The following is a 20219-nucleotide window of genomic DNA, read 5'->3' on the forward strand; positions in this document are numbered from 1 at the left end:
ATCTCTACAGTGGGTGGGTTGCCCACTGGACCATCCTGGGGAGTGCAAAGCCACAGTCTCTAAAGTCTCTACAGTGGGTGGTTTGCCCACTGTTCAATCCTGGGGAGTGCAAAGCCACAGTCTCTCAAGTCTCTATAGTGGGTGGGTTGCCCACTGGACCATCCTGGGGAGTGCAGAGCCACAGTCTCTCAAGTCTCTACAGTGGGTGGGTTGCCCACTGGACCATCCTGGGGAGTGCAAAGCCACAGTCTCTCAAGTCTCTACACTGGATGGGTTGCCCACTGGACCATCCTGGGGAGTGCAAAGCCACAGTCTCTCAAGTCTCTACAGTGGGTGGTTTGCCCACTGTTCAATCCTGGGGAGTGCAAAGCCACAGTCTCTCAAGTCTCTACAGTGGGTGGTTTGCCCACTTTTCAATCCTGGGGAGTGCAAAGCCACAGTCTCTCAAGTCTCTACAGTGGGTGGGTTGCCCACTATACTATCCTGGGGAGTGCAATGCCACAGTCTCTCAAGTCTCTACAGTGGGTGGTTTGCCCACTGTTCACTCCTGGGGAGTGCAAAGCCACAGTCTCTCAAGTCTCTACAGTGGGTGGGTTGCCCACTGGACCATCCTGGGGAGTGCAAAGCCTCAATCTCTCAAATCTCTACAGTGGATGGGTTGCCCACTGGACCATCCTGGGGAGTGCAAAGCCACAGTCTTTCAAGTTTCTACAGTGGGTGGCTTGCCCACTGGAACTTCCTGGGGAGTGCAAAGCCACAGTCTCTCAAGTCTCTACAGTGGGTGGGTTGCCCACTGGACCATCCTTGGGAGTGCAAAGCCACAGTCTCTCAAGTCTCTACAGTGGGTGGGTTGCCCACTGGACCATCCTGGGGAGTGCAAAGCCACAGTCTCTCAAGTCTCTACAGTGGGTGGGTTGCCCACTGTACCATCCTGGGGAGTGCAAAGCCACAGTCTCTCAAGTCTATACAGTGGGTGGTTTGCCCACTGTTCAATCCTGGGGAGTGCAAAGCCACAGTCTCTCAAGTCTCTACAGTGGGTGGGTTGCCCACTGGACCATCCTGGGGAGTGCAATGCCACAGTCTCTCAAGCCTCTACAGTGGGTGGGTTGCCCACTGGACCATCCTGGGGAGTGCAAAGCCACAGTCTCTCAAGTCTCTACAGTGGGTGGGTTGCCCACTGGACCATCCTGGGGAGAGCAAAGCCACAGTCTCTCAAGTCTCTACAGTGGGTGGGTTGCCCACTGGACCATCCTGGGGAGTGCAAAGCCACAGTCTCTCAAGTCTCTACAGTGGATGGGTTGCCCACTGGACCATCCTGGAGAGTGCAAAGCCACAGTCTCTCAAGTCTCTACAGTGGGTGGTTTGCCCACTGTTCAATCCTGGGGAGTGCAAAGCCACAGTCTCTCAAGTCTCTACAGTGGGTGGGTTGCGCACTGGACCATCCTGGGGAGTGCAAAGCCACAATCTCTCAAGTCTCTACAGTGGGTGGGTTGCCCACTGGACCATCCTGGGGAGTGCAAAGCCACCATCTCTCAAGTCTCTACAGTGGGTGGGTTGCCCACTGTACCATCCTGGGGAGTGCAAAGCCACAGTCTCTCAAGTCTCTACAGTGGGTGGTTTGCCCACTGTTCAATCCTGGGGAGTGCAAAGCCACAGTCTCTCAAGTCTCTACAGTGGGTGGTTTGCCCACTTTTCAATCCTGGGGAGTGCAAAGCCACAGTCTCTCAAGTCTCTACAGTGGGTGGGTTGCCCACTATACTATCCTGGGGAGTGCAATGCCACAGTCTCTCAAGTCTCTACAGTGGGTGGTTTGCCCACTGTTCACTCCTGGGGAGTACAAAGCCACAGTCTCTCAAGTCTCTACAGTGGGTGGGTTGCCCACTGGACCATCCTGGGGAGTGCAAAGCCTCAATCTCTCAAATCTCTACAGTGGGTGGGTTGCCCACTGGACCATCCTGGGGAGTGCAAAGCCACAGTCACTAAAGTCTCTACAGTGGGTGGTTTGCCCACTGTTCAATCCTGGGGAGTGCAAAGCCACAGTCTCTCAAGTCTCTATAGTGGGTGGGTTGCCCACTGGACCATCCTGGGGAGTGCAGAGCCACAGTCTCTCAAGTCTCTACAGTGGGTGGGTTCCCCACTGGACCATCCTGAGGAGTGCAAAGCCACAGTCTCTCAAGTCTCTACAGTGGATGGGTTGCCCACTGGACCATCCTGGGGAGTGCAGAGCCACAGTCTCTCAAGTCTCTACAGTGGGTGGTTTGCCCACTGTTCAATCCTGGGGAGTGCAAAGCCACAGTCTCTCAAGTCTCTACAGTGGGTGGTTTGCCCACTGGACCATCCTTGGGAGTGCAAAGCCACAGTCTCTCAAGTCTCTACAGTGGGTGTGTTGCCCACTGGACCATCCTGGGGAGTGCAAAGCCACAGTCTCTCAAGTCTCTACAGTGGGTGGGTTGCCCACTGTACCATCCTGGGGAGTGCAAAGCCACAGTCACTCAAGTCTATACAGTGGGTGGTTTGCCCACTGTTCAATCCTGGGGAGTGCAAAGCCACAGTCTCTCAAGTCTCTACAGTGGGTGGTTTGCCCACTTTTCAATCCTGGGGAGTGCAAAGCCACAGTCTCTCAAGTCTATACAGTGGGTGGGTTGCCCACTATACTATCCTGGGGAGTGCATGCCACAGTCTCTCAAGTCTCTACAGTGGGTGGTTTGCCCACTGTTCAATCCTGGGGAGTGCAAAGCCACAGTCTCTCAAGTCTCTACAGTGGGTGGGTTGCCCACTGGACCATCCTGGGGAGTGCAAAGCCACAATCTCTCAAATCTCTACAGTGGGTGGGTTGCCCTCTGGACCATCCTGGGGAGTGCAAAGCCACAGTCTCTCAAGTCTCTACAGTTGGTGGGTTGCCCACTGGACCATCCTGGGGAGTGCAAAGCCACAGTCTCTAAAGTCTCTACAGTGGGAGGTTTGCCAACTGTTCAATCCTGGGGAGTGCAATGCCACAGTCTCTCAAGTCTCTACAGTTGGTGGGTTGCCCACTGGGCAATCCTGGGGAGTGCAAAGCCACAGTCTCTCAAGTCTATACAGTAGGTGGTTTGCCCACTGTTCAATCCTGGGGAGTGCAAAGCCACAGTCTCTCAAGTCTCTACAGTGGGTGGTTTGCCCACTGTTCAATCCTGGGGAGTGCAAAGCCACAGTCTCTCAAGTCTCTACAGTGGGTGGTTTGCCCACTGTTCAATCCTGGGAAGTGCAAAGCCACAGTCTCTCAAGTCTCTACAGTGGGTGGGTTGCCCACTGTACCATCCAGGGGAGTGCAAAGCCACAGTCTCTCAAGTCTATACAGTGGGTGGTTTGCCCACTGTTCAATCCTGGGGGGTGCAAAGCCACAGTCTCTCAAGTCTCTACAGTGGGTGGGTTGCCCACTGGACCATCCTGGGGAGTGCAAAGCCACAATCTCTCAAGTCTCTACAGTGGGTGGGTTGCCCACTGGACCATCCTGGGGAGTGCAATGCCACAGTCTCTCAAGCCTCTACAGTGGGTGGGTTGCCCACTGGACCATCCTGGGGAGTGCAAAGCCACAGTCTCTCAAGTCTCTACAGTGGGTGGGTTGCCCACTGTACCATCCTGGGGAGTGCAAAGCCACAGTCTCTCAAGTCTATACAGTGGGTGGTTTGCCCACTGTTCAATCCTGGGGAGTGCAAAGCCACAGTCTCTCAAGTCTCTACAGTGGGTGGGTTGCCCACTGGACCATCCTGGGGAGTGCAATGCCACAGTCTCTCAAGCCTCTACAGTGGGTGGGTTGCCCACTGGACCATCCTGGGGAGTGCAAAGCCACAGTCTCTCAAGTCTCTACAGTGGGTGGGTTGCCCACTGGACCATCCTGGGGAGAGCAAAGCCACAGTCTCTCAAGTCTCTACAGTGGGTGGGTTGCCCACTGGACCATCCTGGGGAGTGCAAAGCCACAGTCTCTCAAGTCTCTACAGTGGATGGGTTGCCCACTGGACCATCCTGGAGAGTGCAAAGCCACAGTCTCTCAAGTCTCTACAGTGGGTGGTTTGCCCACTGTTCAATCCTGGGGAGTGCAAAGCCACAGTCTCTCAAGTCTCTACAGTGGGTGGGTTGCCCACTGGACCATCCTGGGGAGTGCAAAGCCACAATCTCTCAAGTCTCTACAGTGGGTGGGTTGCCCACTGGACCATCCTGGGGAGTGCAAAGCCACCATCTCTCAAGTCTCTACAGTGGGTGGGTTGCCCACTGTACCATCCTGGGGAGTGCAAAGCCACAGTCTCTCAAGTCTCTACAGTGGGTGGTTTGCCCACTGTTCAATCCTGGGGAGTGCAAAGCCACAGTCTCTCAAGTCTCTACAGTGGGTGGTTTGCCCACTTTTCAATCCTGGGGAGTGCAAAGCCACAGTCTCTCAAGTCTCTACAGTGGGTGGGTTGCCCACTATACTATCCTGGGGAGTGCAATGCCACAGTCTCTCAAGTCTCTACAGTGGGTGGTTTGCCCACTGTTCACTCCTGGGGAGTGCAAAGCCACAGTCTCTCAAGTCTCTACAGTGGGTGGGTTGCCCACTGGACCATCCTGGGGAGTGCAAAGCCTCAATCTCTCAAATCTCTACAGTGGGTGGGTTGCCCACTGGACCATCCTGGGGAGTGCAAAGCCACAGTCTCTAAAGTCTCTACAGTGGGTGGTTTGCCCACTGTTCAATCCTGGGGAGTGCAAAGCCACAGTCTCTCAAGTCTCTATAGTGGGTGGGTTGCCCACTGGACCATCCTGGGGAGTGCAGAGCCACAGTCTCTCAAGTCTCTACAGTGGGTGGGTTGCCCACTGGACCATCCTGAGGAGTGCAAAGCCACAGTCTCTCAAGTCTCTACAGTGGATGGGTTGCCCACTGGACCATCCTGGGGAGTGCAAAGCCACAGTCTCTCAAGTCTCTACAGTGGGTGGTTTGCCCACTGTTCAATCCTGGGGAGTGCAAAGCCACAGTCTCTCAAGTCTCTACAGTGGGTGGTTTGCCCACTGGACCATCCTTGGGAGTGCAAAGCCACAGTCTCTCAAGTCTCTACAGTGGGTGTGTTGCCCACTGGACCATCCTGGGGAGTGCAAAGCCACAGTCTCTCAAGTCTCTACAGTGGGTGGGTTGCCCACTGTACCATCCTGGGGAGTGCAAAGCCACTGTCACTCAAGTCTATACAGTGGGTGGTTTGCCCACTGTTCAATCCTGGGGAGTGCAAAGCCACAGTCTCTCAAGTCTCTACAGTGGGTGGTTTGCCCACTTTTCAATCCTGGGGAGTGCAAAGCCACAGTCTCTCAAGTCTCTACAGTGGGTGGGTTGCCCACTGGACCATCCTGGGGAGTGCAAAGCCTCAATCTCTCAAATCTCTACAGTGGGTGGGTTGCCCACTGGACCATCCTGGGGAGTGCAAAGCCACAGTCTCTAAAGTCTCTACAGTGGGTGGTTTGCCCACTGTTCAATCCTGGGGAGTGCAAAGCCACAGTCTCTCAAGTCTCTATAGTGGGTGGGTTGCCCACTGGACCATCCAGGGGAGTGCAGAGCCACAGTCTCTCAAGTCTCTACAGTGGGTGGGTTGCCCACTGGACCATCCTGGGGAGTGCAAAGCCACAGTCTCTCAAGTCTCTACACTGGATGGGTTGCCCACTGGACCATCCTGGGGAGTGCAAAGCCACAGTCTCTCAAGTCTCTACAGTGGGTGGTTTGCCCACTGTTCAATCCTGGGGAGTGCAAAGCCACAGTCTCTCAAGTCTCTACAGTGGGTGGTTTGCCCACTTTTCAATCCTGGGGAGTGCAAAGCCACAGTCTCTCAAGTCTCTACAGTGGGTGGGTTGCCCACTATACTATCCTGGGGAGTGCAATGCCACAGTCTCTCAAGTCTCTACAGTGGGTGGTTTGCCCACTGTTCACTCCTGGGGAGTGCAAAGCCACAGTCTCTCAAGTCTCTACAGTGGGTGGTTTGCCCACTTTTCAATCCTGGGGAGTGCAAAGCCACAGTCTCTCAAGTCTCTACAGTGGGTGGGTTGCCCACTATACTATCCTGGGGAGTGCAATGCCACAGTCTCTCAAGTCTCTACAGTGGGTGGTTTGCCCACTGTTCACTCCTGGGGAGTGCAAAGCCACAGTCTCTCAAGTCTCTACAGTGGATGGGTTGCCCACTGGACCATCCTCGGGAGTGCAAAGCCTCAATCTCTCAAATCTCTACAGTGGATGGGTTGCCCACTGGACCATCCTGGGGAGTGCAAAGCCACAGTCTTTCAAGTTTCTACAGTGGGTGGCTTGCCCACTGGAACTTCCTGGGGAGTGCAAAGCCACAGTCTCTCAAGTCTCTACAGTGGGTGGGTTGCCCACTGGACCATCCTTGGGAGTGCAAAGCCACAGTCTCTCAAGTCTCTACAGTGGGTGGGTTGCCCACTGGACCATCCTGGGGAGTGCAAAGCCACAGTCTCTCAAGTCTCTACAGTGGGTGGGTTGCCCACTGTACCATCCTGGGGAGTGCAAAGCCACAGTCTCTCAAGTCTATACAGTGGGTGGTTTGCCCACTGTTCAATCCTGGGGAGTGCAAAGCCACAGTCTCTCAAGTCTCTACAGTGGGTGGGTTGCCCACTGGACCATCCCGGGGAGTGCAATGCCACAGTCTCTCAAGCCTCTACAGTGGGTGGGTTGCCCACTGGACCATCCTGGGGAGTGCAAAGCCACAGTCTCTCAAGTCTCTACAGTGGGTGGGTTGCCCACTGGACCATCCTGGGGAGAGCAAAGCCACAGTCTCTCAAGTCTCTACAGTGGGTGGGTTGCCCACTGGACCATCCTGGGGAGTGCAAAGCCACAGTCTCTCAAGTCTCTACAGTGGATGGGTTGCCCACTGGACCATCCTGGAGAGTGCAAAGCCACAGTCTCTCAAGTCTCTACAGTGGGTGGTTTGCCCACTGTTCAATCCTGGGGAGTGCAAAGCCACAGTCTCTCAAGTCTCTACAGTGGGTGGGTTGCCCACTGGACCATCCTGGGGAGTGCAAAGCCACAATCTCTCAAGTCTCTACAGTGGGTGGGTTGCCCACTGGACCATCCTGGGGAGTGCAAAGCCACCATCTCTCAAGTCTCTACAGTGGGTGGGTTGCCCACTGTACCATCCTGGGGAGTGCAAAGCCACAGTCTCTCAAGTCTCTACAGTGGGTGGTTTGCCCACTGTTCAATCCTGGGGAGTGCAAAGCCACAGTCTCTCAAGTCTCTACAGTGGGTGGTTTGCCCACTTTTCAATCCTGGGGAGTGCAAAGCCACAGTCTCTCAAGTCTCTACAGTGGGTGGGTTGCCCACTATACTATCCTGGGGAGTGCAAAGCCACAGTCTCTCAAGTCTCTACAGTGGGTGGTTTGCCCACTGTTCAATCCTGGGGAGTGCAAAGCCACAGTCTCTCAAGTCTCTACAGTGGGTGGGTTGCCCACTGGACCATCCTGGGGAGTGCAAAGCCACAATCTCTCAAATCTCTACAGTGGGTGGGTTGCCCTCTGGACCATCCTGGGGAGTGCAAAGCCACAGTCTCTCAAGTCTCTACAGTTGGTGGGTTGCCCACTGGACCATCCTGGGGAGTGCAAAGCCACAGTCTCTAAAGTCTCTACAGTGGGAGGTTTGCCAACTGTTCAATCCTGGGGAGTGCAATGCCACAGTCTCTCAAGTCTCTACAGTTGGTGGGTTGCCCACTGGGCAATCCTGGGGAGTGCAAAGCCACAGTCTCTCAAGTCTATACAGTAGGTGGTTTGCCCACTGTTCAATCCTGGGGAGTGCAAAGCCACAGTCTCTCAAGTCTCTACAGTGGGTGGTTTGCCCACTGTTCAATCCTGGGGAGTGCAAAGCCACAGTCTCTCAAGTCTCTACAGTGGGTGGTTTGCCCACTGTTCAATCCTGGGAAGTGCAAAGCCACAGTCTCTCAAGTCTCTACAGTGGGTGGGTTGCCCACTGTACCATCCAGGGGAGTGCAAAGCCACAGTCTCTCAAGTCTATACAGTGGGTGGTTTGCCCACTGTTCAATCCTGGGGGCTGCAAAGCCACAGTCTCTCAAGTCTCTACAGTGGGTGGGTTGCCCACTGGACCATCCTGGGGAGTGCAAAGCCACAATCTCTCAAGTCTCTCCAGTGGGTGGGTTGCCCACTGGACCATCCTGGGGAGTGCAAAGCCACAGTCTCTCAAGTCTCTACAATGGGTGGGTTGCCCACTGTACCATCCTAGGAAGTGCAAAGCCACAGTCTCTCAAGTCTATACAGTGGGTGGTTTGCCCACTGTTCAATCCTGGGGAGTGCAAAGCCACAGTCTCTCAAGTCTCTACAGTGGGTGGTTTGCCCACTTTTCAATCCTGGGGAGTGCAAAGCCACAGTCTCTCAAGTCTCTACAGTGGGTGGGTTGCCCACTATACTATCCTGGGGAGTGCAAAGCCACAGTCTCTCAAGTCTCTACAGTGGGTGGTTTGCCCACTGTTCAATCCTGGGGAGTGCAAAGCCACAGTCTCTCAAGTCTCTACAGTGGGTGGTTTGCCCACTGTTCAATCCTGGGGAGTGCAAAGCCACAGTCTCTCAAGTCTCTACAGTGGGTGGGTTGCCCACTGGACCATCCTGGGGAGTGCAAAGCCACAATCTCTCAAATCTCTTCAGTGGGTGGGTTGCCCACTGTACTATTCTGGGGAGTGCAAAGCCACAGTCTCTCAAGTCTATACAGTGGGTGGTTTGCCCACTGTTCAATCCTGGGAAATACAAAGCCACAGTCTCTCAAGTCTCTACAGTGGGTGGTTTGCCCACTGTTCAATCCTGGGGAGTGCAAAGCCACAGTCTCTCAAGTCTCTACAGTGGGTGGGTTGCCCACTGGACCATCCTGGGGAGTGCAAAGCCACAATCTCTCAAATCTCTACAGTGGGTGGGTTGCCCACTGGACCATCCTGGGGAGTGCAAAGCCACAGTCTCTCAAGTCTCTACAGTTAGTGGGTTGCCCACTGGACCATCCTGTGGAGTGCAAAGCCACAGTCTCTAAAGTCTCTACAGTGGGAGGTTTGCCCACTGTTCAATCCTGGGGAGTGCAAAGCCACAGTCTCTCAAGTCTACAGTGGGTCGGTTGCCCACTGGACCATCCTAGGGAGTGCAAAGCCACAGTCTCTCAAGTCTCTACAGTGGGTGGGTTGCCCACTGGACCATCCTGGGGAGTGCTAAGCCACAGTCTCTCAAGTCTATACAGTGGGTGGTTTTCCCACTGTTCAATCCTGGGGAGTGCAAAGCCACAGTCTCTCAAGTCTCTACAGTGCGTGGTTTGCCCACTGTTCAATACTGGGAAGTGCAAAGCCACAATCTCTCAAATCTCTACAGTGGGTGGGTTGCCCACTGGACCATCCTGGGAAGTGCAAAGCCACAGTCTCTCAAGTCTCTACAGTTAGTGGGTTGCCCACTGGACCATCCTGGGGAGTGCAAAGCCACAGTCTCTCAAGTCTCTACAGAGGGTGGTTTGCCCACTGTTCAATCCTGGGGGGTGCAAAGCCACAGTCTCTCAAGTCTATACAGTGGGTGGTTTGCCCACTGTTCAATCCTGGGGAGTGCAAAGCCACAGTCTCTCAATTCTCTACAGTGGGTGGTTTGCCCACTTTTCAATCCTGGGGAGTGCAAAGCCAAAGTCTCTCAAGTCTCTACATTGGGTGGGTTGCCCACTGTACCATCCTGGGGAGTGCAAAGCCACAGTCTCTCAAGTCTATACAGTGGGTGGTTTGCCCACTGTTCAATACTGGGGAGTGCAATGCCACAGTCTCTCAAGTCTCTACAGTGGGTGGTTTGCCCACTGTTCAATCCTGGGGAGTGCAAAGCCACAGACTTTCAAGTCTCTACAGTGGGTCGGTTGCCCACTGGACCATCCTGGGGAGTGCAAAGCCACAGTCTCTCAAGTCTCTACAGTGGGTGGGTTGCCCACTGGACCATCCTGGGGAGTGCAAAGCCACAGTCTCTCAAGTCTATACAGTGGGTGGTTTGCTCACTGTTCAATCCTGGGAAGTGCAAAGCCACAGTCTCTCAAGTCTCTACAGTGGGTGGGTTGCCCACTGGACCATCCTGGGGAGTGCAAAACCACAGTCTCTCAAGTCTCTACAGTGGGTGGGTTGCCCACTGGACCATCCTGGGGAGTGCAAAGCCACAGTCTCTCAAGTCTCTACAGTGGGTGGGTTGCCCACTGGACCATCCTGGGGAGAGCAAAGCCACAGTCTCTCAAGTCTCTACAGTGGGTGGGTTGCCCACTGGACCATCCTGTGGAGTGCAAAGCCACAGTCTCTCAAGTCTCTACAGTGGATGGGTTGCCCACTGGACCATCCTGGAGAGTGCAAAGGCACAGTCTCTCAAGTCTCTGCAGTGGGTGGTTTGCCCACTGTTCAATCCTGGGGAGTGCAAAGCCACAGTCTCTCAAGTCTCTACAGTGGGTGGGTTGCCCACTGGACCATCCTGGGGAGTGCAAAGCCACAATCTCTCAAGTCTCTACAGTGGGTGGGTTGCCCACTGGACCATCCTGGGGAGTGCAAAGCCACAGTCTCTCAAGTCTCTACAGTGGGTGGGTTGCCCACTGTACCATCCTGGGGAGTGCAACGCCACAGTCTCTCAAGTCTATACAGTGGGTGGTTTGCCCACTGTTCAATCCTGGGGAGTGCAAAGCCACAGTCTCTCAAGTCTCTACAGTGGGTGGTTTGCCCACTTTTCAATCCTGGGGAGTGCAAAGCCACAGTCTCTCAAGTCTCTACAGTGGGTGGGTTGCCCACTATACTATCCTGGGGAGTGCAAAGCCACAGTCTCTCAAGTCTCTACAGTGGGTGGCTTGCCCACTTTTCAATCCTGGGGAGTGCAAAGCCACAGTCTCTCAAGTCTCTACAGTGGGTGGGTTGCCCACTGGACCATCCTGGGGAGTGCAAAGCCACAATCTCTCAAATCTCTACAGTGGGTGGGTTGCCCACTGGACCATCCTAGGGAGTGCAAAGCCACAGTCTCTAAAGTCTCTACAGTGGCTGGTTTACCCACTGTTCAATCCTGAGGAGTGCAAAGCCACAGTCTCTCAAGTCTCTACAGTGGGTGGGTTGCCCACTGGACCATCCTGGGGAGTGCAAAGCCACAGTCTCTCAAGTCTCTACAGTGGGTGGGTTGCCCACTGGACCATCCTGGGGAGTGCAAAGCCACAGTCTCTCAAGTCTCTACAGTTGATGGGTTGCCCACTGGACCATCCTGGGGAGTGCAAAGCCACAGTCTTTCAAGTTTCTACAGTGGGTGGCTTGCCCACTGGAACTTCCTGGGGAGTGCAAAGCCACAGTCTCTCAAGTCTCTACAGTGGGTGGGTTGCCCACTGGACCATCCTTGGGAGTGCAAAGCCACAGTCTCTCAAGTCTCTACAGTGGGTGGGTTGCCCACTGGACCATCCTGGGGAGTGCAAAGCCACAGTCTCTCAAGTCTCTACAGTGGGTGGGTTGCCCACTGTACCATCCTGGGGAGTGCAAAGCCACAGTCTCTCAAGTCTATACAGTGGGTGGTTTGCCTACTGTTCAATCCTGGGGAGTGCAAAGCCACAGTCTCTCAAGTCTCTACAGTGGGTGGGTTGCCCACTGGACCATCCTGGGGAGTGCAAGGCCACAGTCTCTCAAGCCTCTACAGTGGGTGGGTTGCCCACTGGACCATCCTGGGGAGTGCAAAGCCACAGTCTCTCAAGTCTCTACAGTGGGTGGGTTGCCCACTGGACCATCCTGGGGAGAGCAAAGCCACAGTCTCTCAAGTCTCTACAGTGGGTGGGTTGCCCACTGGACCATCCTGGGGAGTGCAAAGCCACAGTCTCTCAAGTCTCTACAGTGGATGGGTTGCCCACTGGACCATCCTGGAGAGTGCAAAGCCACAGTCTCTCAAGTCTCTACAGTGGGTGGTTTGCCCACTGTTCAATCCTGGGGAGTGCAAAGCCACAGTCTCTCAAGTCTCTACAGTGGGTGGGTTGCCCACTGGACCATCCTGGGGAGTGCAAAGCCACAGTCTCTCAAGTCTCTACAGTGGGTGGTTTGCCCACTGTTCAATCCTGGGGAGTGCAAAGCCACAGTCTCTCAAGTCTCTACAGTGGGTGGGTTGCCCACTGTACCATCCTGGGGAGTGCAAAGCCACAGTCACTCAAGTCTATACAGTGGGTGGTTTGCCCACTGTTCAATCCTGGGGAGTGCAAAGCCACAGTCTCTCAAGTCTCTACAGTGGGTGGTTTGCCCACTTTTCAATCCTGGGGAGTGCAAAGCCACAGTCTCTCAAGTCTCTACAGTGGGTGGGTTGCCCACTATACTATCCTGGGGAGTGCAAAGCCACAGTCTCTCAAGTCTCTACAGTGGGTGGTTTGCCCACTGTTCAATCCTGGGGAGTGCAAAGCCACAGTCTCTCAAGTCTCTACAGTGGGTGGGTTGCCCACTGGACCATCCTGGGGAGTGCAAAGCCACAATCTCTCAAATCTCTACAGTGGGTGGGTTGCCCACTGGACCATCCTGGGGAGTGCAAAGCCACAGTCTCTCAAGTCTCTACAGTTGGTGGGTTGCCCACTGGACCATCCTGGGGAGTGCAAAGCCACAGTCTCTAAAGTCTCTACAGTGGGAGGTTTGCCAACTGTTCAATCCTGGGGAGTGCAATGCCACAGTCTCTCAAGTCTCTACAGTGGGTGGGTTACCCACTGGGCAATCCTGGGGAGTGCAAAGCCACAGTCTCTCAAGTCTATACAGTGGGTGGTTTGCCCACTGTTCAATCCTGGGGAGTGCAAAGCCACAGTCTCTCAAGTCTCTACAGTGGGTGGTTTGCCCACTGTTCAATCCTGGGGAGTGCAAAGCCACAGTCTCTCAAGTCTCTACAGTGGGTGGTTTGCCCACTGTTCAATCCTGGGAAGTGCAAAGCCACAGTCTCTCAAGTCTCTACAGTGGGTGGGTTGCCCACTGTACCATCCAGGGGAGTGCAAAGCCACAGTCTCTCAAGTCTATACAGTGGGTGGTTTGCCCACTGTTCAATACTGGGGGGTGCAAAGCCACAGTCTCTCAAGTCTCTACAGTGGGTGGGTTGCCCACTGGACCATCCTGGGGAGTGCAAAGCCACAATCTCTCAAGTCTCTACAGTGGGTGGGTTGCCCACTGGACCATCCTGGGGAGTGCAAAGCCACAGTCTCTCAAGTCTCTACAATGGGTGGGTTGCCCACTGTACCATCCTAGGGAGTGCAAAGCCACAGTCTCTCAAGTCTATACAGTGGGTGGTTTGCCCACTGTTCAATCCTGGGGAGTGCAAAGCCACAGTCTCTCAAGTCTCTACAGTGGGTGGTTTGCCCACTTTTCAATCCTGGGGAGTGCAAAGCCACAGTCTCTCAAGTCTCTACAGTGGGTGGGTTGCCCACTATACTATCCTGGGGAGTGCAAAGCCACAGTCTCTCAAGTCTCTACAGTGGGTGGTTTGCCAACTGTTCAATCCTGGGGAGTGCAAAGCCACAGTCTCTCAAGTCTCTACAGTGGGTGGGTTGCCCACTGGACCATCCTGGGGAGTGCAAAGCCACAATCTCTCAAATCTCTTCAGTGGGTGGGTTGCCCACTGTACTATTCTGGGGAGTGCAAAGCCACAGTCTCTCAAGTCTATACAGTGGGTGGTTTGCCCACTGTTCAATCCTGGGAAATACAAAGCCACAGTCTCTCAATTCTCTACAGTGGGTGGTTTGCCCACTGTTCAATCCTGGGGAGTGCAAAGCCACAGTCTCTCAAGTCTCTACAGTGGGTGGGTTGCCCACTGGACCATCCTGGGGAGTGCAAAGCCACAATCTCTCAAATCTCTACAGTGGGTGGGTTGCCCACTGGACCATCCTGGGGAGTGCAAAGCCACAGTCTCTCAAGTCTCTACAGTTAGTGGGTTGCCCACTGGACCATCCTGTGGAGTGCAAAGCCACAGTCTCTAAAGTCTCTACAGTGGGAGGTTTGCCCACTGTTCAATCCTGGGGAGTGCAAAGCCACAGTCTCTCAAGTCTACAGTGGGTCGGTTGCCCACTGGACCATCCTAGGGAGTGCAAAGCCACAGTCTCTCAAGTCTCTACAGTGGGTGGGTTGCCCACTGGACCATCCTGGGGAGTGCTAAGCCACAGTCTCTCAAGTCTATACAGTGGGTGGTTTTCCCACTGTTCAATCCTGGGGAGTGCAAAGCCACAGTCTCTCAAGTCTCTACAGTGGGTGGTTTGCCCACTGTTAAATACTGGGAAGTGCAAAGCCACAGTCTCTCAAGTCTCTACAGTGGGTGGGTTGCCCACTGGACCATCCTGGGAAGTGCAAAGCCACAATCTCTCAAATCTCTACAGTGGGTGGGTTGCCCACTGGACCATCCTGGGAAGTGCAAAGCCACAGTCTCTCAAGTCTCTACAGTTAGTGGGTTGCCCACTGGACCATCCTGGGGAGTGCAAAGCCACAGTCTCTCAAGTCTCTACAGAGGGTGGTTTGCCCACTGTTCAATCCTGGGGAGTGCAAAGCCACAGTCTCTCAAGTCTCTACAGTGGGTGGGTTGGCCACTGTTCAATCCTGGGGAGTGCAAAGCCACAGTCTCTCAAGTCTCTACAGTGGGTGGGTTGCCCACTGGACCATCCTGGGGAGTGCAAAGCCACAATCTCTCAAATCTCTTCAGTGGGTGGGTTGCCCACTGGACCATCCTGGGGAGTGCAAAGCCACAGTCTCTAAAGTCTCTACAGTGGGTGGGTTGCCCACTGTACTATTCTGGGGAGTGCAAAGCCACAGTCTCTCAAGTCTATACAGTGGGTGGTTTGCCCACTGTTCAATCCTGGGGAGTGCAAAGCCACAGTCTCTCAAGTCTCTACAGTGGGTGGTTTGCCCACTGTTCAATCCTGGGAAGTGCAATGCCATAGTCTCTCAAGTCTCCACAGTGGGTGGGTTGCCCACTGTACCATCCAGGGGAGTGCAAAGCCACAGTCTCTCAAGTCTATACAGTGGGTGGTTTACCCACTGTTCAATCCTGGGGAGTGCAAAGCCACAGTCTCTCAAGTCTCTACAGTGGGTGGTTTGCCCACTTTTCAATCTTGGGGACTGCAAAGCCACAGTCTCTCAAGTCTCTACAGTGGGTGGGTTGCCCACTATACTATCCTGGGGAGTGCAAAGCCACAGTCTCTCAAGTCTCTACAGTGGGTGGTTTGCCCACTGTTCAATCCTGGGGAGTGCAAAGCCACAGTCTCTCAAGTCTCTACAGTGGGTGGGTTGCCCACTGGACCATCCTGGAGAGTGCAAAGCCACAATCTCTCAAATCTCTACAGTGGGTGGATTGCCCACTGGACCATCCTGGGGAGTGCAAAGCCACAGTCTCTCAAGTCTCTACAGTTGGTGGGTTGCCCACTGGACCATCCTGGGGAGTGCAAAGCCACAGTCTCTAAAGTCTCTACAGTGGGTGGGTTGCCCACTGTACCATCCTGGGGAGTGCAAAGCCACAATCTCTCAAGTCTATACAGTGGGTGGTTTGCCCACTGTTCAATCCTGGGGAGTGCAAAGCCACAGTCTCTCAAGTCTCTACAGTGGGTGGGTTGCCCACTGGACCATCCTGGGGAGTGTAAAGCCACAATCTCTCAAATCTCTACAGTTGGTGGGTTGCCCACTGGACCATCCTGGGGAGTGCAAAGCCACAGTCTCTCAAGTCTCTACAGTTGGTGGGTTGCCCACTGGACCATCCTGGGGAGTGCAAAGCCACAGTCTCTAAAGTCTCTACAGTGGGTGGTTTGCCCACTGTTCAATCCTGGGGAGTGCAAAGCCACAGTCTCTCAAGTCTCTACAGTGGGTGGGTTGCCCACTGGACCATCCTGGGGAGTGCAAAGCCACAGTCTCTCAAGTCTCTACAGTGGGTGGGTTGCCCACTGGACCATCCTGGGGAGTGCAAAGCCACAGTCTCTCAAGTCTATACAGTGGGGGGTTTGCCCACTGTTCAATCCTGGGGAGTGCAAAGCCACAGTCTCTCAAGTCTCTACAGTGGGTGGTTTGCCCACTGTTCAATCCTGGGAAGTGCAAAGCCACAGTCTCTCAAGTCTCTACAGTGGGTGGGTTGCCCACTGAACCATCCAGGGGATTGCAAAGCCACAGTCTCACAAGTCTATACAGTGGGTGGTTTGCCCACTGTTCAATCCTGGGGGGTGCAAAGCCACAGTCTCTCAAGTCTCTACAGTGGGTGGTTTGCCCACTTTTCAATCCTGGGGAGTACAAAGCCACAGTCTCTCAAGTCTCTACACTGGGTGGGTTGCCCACTGTACCATCCTGGGGAGTGCAAAGCCACAGTCTCTCAAGTCTATACAGTGGGTGGTTTGGCCACTGTTCAATACTGGGGAGTGCAATGCCACAGTCTCTCAAGTCTCTACAGTGGGTGGTTTTCCCACTGTTCAATCCTGGGGAGTGCAAAGCCACAGACTCTCAAGTCTCTACAGTGGGTGGGTTGCCCACTGGACCATCCTGGGGAGTGCAAAGCCACAGTCTCTCAAGTCTCCACAGTGGGTGGGTTGCCCACTGGAACATCCAGAGTAGTGCAAAGCCACAGTCTCTCAAGTCTATACAGTGGGTGGTTTGCCCACTGTTCAATCCTGGGGAGTGCAAAGCCACAGTCTCTCAAGTCTCTACAGTGGGTGGGTTGCCCACTGGACCATCCTGGGGAGAGCAAAGCCACAGTCTCTCAAGTCTCTACAGTGGGTGGGTTGCCCACTGGACCATCCTAGGGAGAGCAAAGCCACAGTCTCTCAAGTCTCTACAGTGGGTGGGTTGCCCACTGGACCATCCTGGGGAGTGCAAAGCCACAGTCTCTCAAGTCTATACAGTGGATGGGTTGCCCACTGGGCCATCCTGGAGAGTGCAAAGCCACAGTCTCTCAAGTCTCTACAGTGGGTGGTTTGCCCACTGTTCAATCCTGGGGAGTGCAAAGCCACAGTCTCTCAAGTCTCTACAGTGGGTGGGTTGCCCACTGGACCATCCTGGGGAGTGCAAAGCCACAATCTCTCAAGTCTCTACAGTGGGTGGGTTGCCCACTGGACCATCCTGGGGAGTGCAAAGCCACACTCTCTCAAGTCTCTACAGTGGGTGGGTTGCCCACTTTACCATCCTGGGGAGTGCAAAGCCACAGTCTCTCAAGTCTATACAGTGGGTGGTTTGCCCACTGTTCAATCCTGGGGAGTGCAAAGCCACAGTCTCTCAAGTCTCTACAGTGGGTGGTTTGCCCACTTTTCAATCCTGGGGAGTGCAAAGCCACAGTCTCTCAAGTCTCTACAGTGGGTGGGTTGCCCACTATACTATCCTGGGGAGTGCAAAGCCACAGTCTCTCAAGTCTCTATAGTGGGTGGCTTGCCCACTGTTCAATCCTGGGGAGTGCAAAGCCACAGTCTCTCAAGTCTCTACAGTGGGTGGGTTGCCCACTGGACCATCCTGGGGAGTGCAAAGCCACAATCTCTCAAATCTCTACAGTGGGTGGGTTGCCCACTGGACCCTCCTGGGGAGTGCAAAGCCACAGTCTCTAAAGTCTCTACAGTGGGTGGTTTGCCCACTGTTCAATCCTGGGGAGTGCAAAGCCACAGTCTCTCAAGTCTCTACAGTGGGTGGGTTGCCCACTGGACCATCCTGGGGAGTGCAAAGCCACAGTCTCTCAAGTCTCTACAGTGGGTGGGTTGCCCACTGGACCATCCTGGGGAGTGCAAAGCCACAGTCTCTCAAGTCTCTACAGTGGATGGGTTGCCCACTGGACCATCCTGGGGAGTGCAAAGCCACAGTCTTTCAAGTCTCTACAGTGGGTGGTTTGCCCACTGTTCAATCCTGGGGAGTGCAAAGCCACAGTCTCTCAAGTCTCTACAGTGGGTGGGTTGCCCACTGGACCATCCTTGGGAGTGCAAAGCCAAAGTCTCTCAAGTCTCTACAGTGGGTGGGTTGCCCACTGGACCATCCTGGGGAGTGCAAAGCCACAGTCTCTCAAGTCTCTACAGTGGGTGGGTTGCCCACTGTACCATCCTGGGGAGTGCAAAGCCACAGTCTCTCAAGTCTATACAGTGGGTGGTTTTCCCACTGTTCAATCCTGGGGAGTGCAAAGCCACAGTCTCTCAAGTGTCTACAGTGGGTGGGTTGCCCACTGGACCATCCTGGGGAGTGCAAAGCCACAGTCTCTCAAGTCTCTACAGTGGGTGGGTTGCCCACTGGACCATCCTGGGGAGTGCAAAGCCACAGTCTCTCAAGTCTCTACAGTGGGTGGGTTGCCCACTGGACCATCCTGGGGAGTGCAAAGCCACAGTCTCTCAAGTCTCTGCAGTGGGTGGTTTGCCCACTTTTCAATCCTGGGGAGTGCAAAGCCACAGTCTCTCAAGTCTCTACAGTGGGTGGGTTGCCCACTATACTATCCTGGGGAGTGCAAAGCCACAGTCTCTCAAGTCTCTACAGTGGGTGGTTTGCCCACTGTTCAATCCTGGGGAGTGCAAAGCCACAGCCTCTCAAGTCTCTACAGTGGGTGGGTTGCCCACTGGACCATCCTGGGGAGTGCAAATCCACAATCACTCAAATCTCTACAGTGGGTGGGTTGCCCACTGGACCATCCTGGGGAGTGCAAAGCCACAGTCTCTCAAGTCTCTACAGTTGGTGGGTTCCCCACTGGACCATCCTTGGGAGTGCAGAGCCACAGTCTCTAAAGTCTCTACAGTGGGAGGTTTGCCCACTGTTCAATCCTGTGGAGTGCAAAGCCACAGTCTCTCAAGTCTCTACAGTGGGTGGGTTGCCCACTGGACCATCCTGGGGAGTGCAAAGCCACAGTCTCTCAAGTCTATACAGTGGGTGGTTTGGCCACTGTTCAATCCTGGGGAGTGCAAAGCCACAGTCTCTCAAGTCTCTACAGTGGGTGGTTTGCCCACTGTTCAATCCTGGGAAGTGCAAAGCCACAGTCTCTCAAGTCTCTACAGTGGGTGGGTTGCCCACTGTACCATCCAGGGGCGTGCAAAGCCACAGTCTCTCAAGTCTATACAGTGGGTGGTTTGCCCACTGTTCAATCCTGGGGGGTGCAAAGCCACAGTCTCTCATGTCTCTACAGTGGGTGGGTTGCCCACTGTACCATCCTGGGGAGTGCAAAGCCACAATCTCTCAAGTCTCTACAGTGGGTGGGTTGCCCACTGGACCATCCTGGGGAGTGCAAAGCCACAGTCTCTCAAGTCTCTACAGTGGGTGGGTTGCCCACTGTACCATCCTAGGGAGTGCAAAGCCACAGTCTCTCAAGTCTATACAGTGGGTGGTTTGCCCACTGTTCAATCCTGGGGAGTGCAAAGCCACAGTCTCTCAAGTCTCTACAGTGGGTGGTTTGCCCACTTTTCACTCCTGGGGAGTGCAAAGCCACAGTCTCTCAAGTCTCTACAGTGGGTGGGTTGCCCACTATACTATCCTGGGGAGTGCAAAGCCACAGTCTCTCAAGTCTCTACAGTCGGTGGTTTGCCCACTGTTCAATCCTGGGGAGTGCAAAGCCACAGTCTCTCAAGTCTCTACAGTGGGTGGGTTGCCCACTGGATCATCCTGGGGAGTGCAAAGCCACAATCTCTCAAATCTCTTCAGTGGGTGGGTTGCCCACTGGACCATCCTGGGGAGTGCAAAGCCACAGTCTCTAAAGTCTCTACAGTGGGTGGTTTGCCCACTGTTCAATCCTGGGGAGTGCAAAGCCACAGTCTCTCAAGTCTCTACAGTGGGTGGGTTGCCCACTGGACCATCCTGGGGAGTGCAAAGCCACAGTCTCTCAAGTCTCTACAGTGGGTGGGTTGCCCACTGTACTATTCTGGGGAGTGCAAAGCCACAGTCTCTCAAGTCTATACAGTGGGTGGTTTGCCCACTGTTCAATCCTGGGGAGTGCAAAGCCACAGTCTCTCAAGTCTCTACAGTGGGTGGTTTGCCCACTGTTCAATCCTGGGAAGTGCAAAGCCACAGTCTCTCAAGTCTCCACAGTGGGTGGGTTGCCAACTGTACCATCCAGGGGAGTGCAAAGCCACAGTCTCTCAAGTCTATACAGTGGGTGGTTTGCCCACTGTTCAATCCTGGGGAGTGCAAAGCCACAGTCTCTCAAGTCTCTACAGTGGGTGGTTTGCCCACTTTTCAATCCTGGGGAGTTCAAAGCCACAGTCTCTCAAGTCTCTACAGTGGGTGGGCTGTCCACTATACTATCCTGGGGAGTGCAAAGCCACAGTCTCCCAA

The sequence above is a fragment of the Pleurodeles waltl genome, chromosome 1_2 (genome assembly GCF_031143425.1).
Source record: "Pleurodeles waltl isolate 20211129_DDA chromosome 1_2, aPleWal1.hap1.20221129, whole genome shotgun sequence".
NCBI lineage: Eukaryota > Metazoa > Chordata > Amphibia > Caudata > Salamandridae > Pleurodeles > Pleurodeles waltl.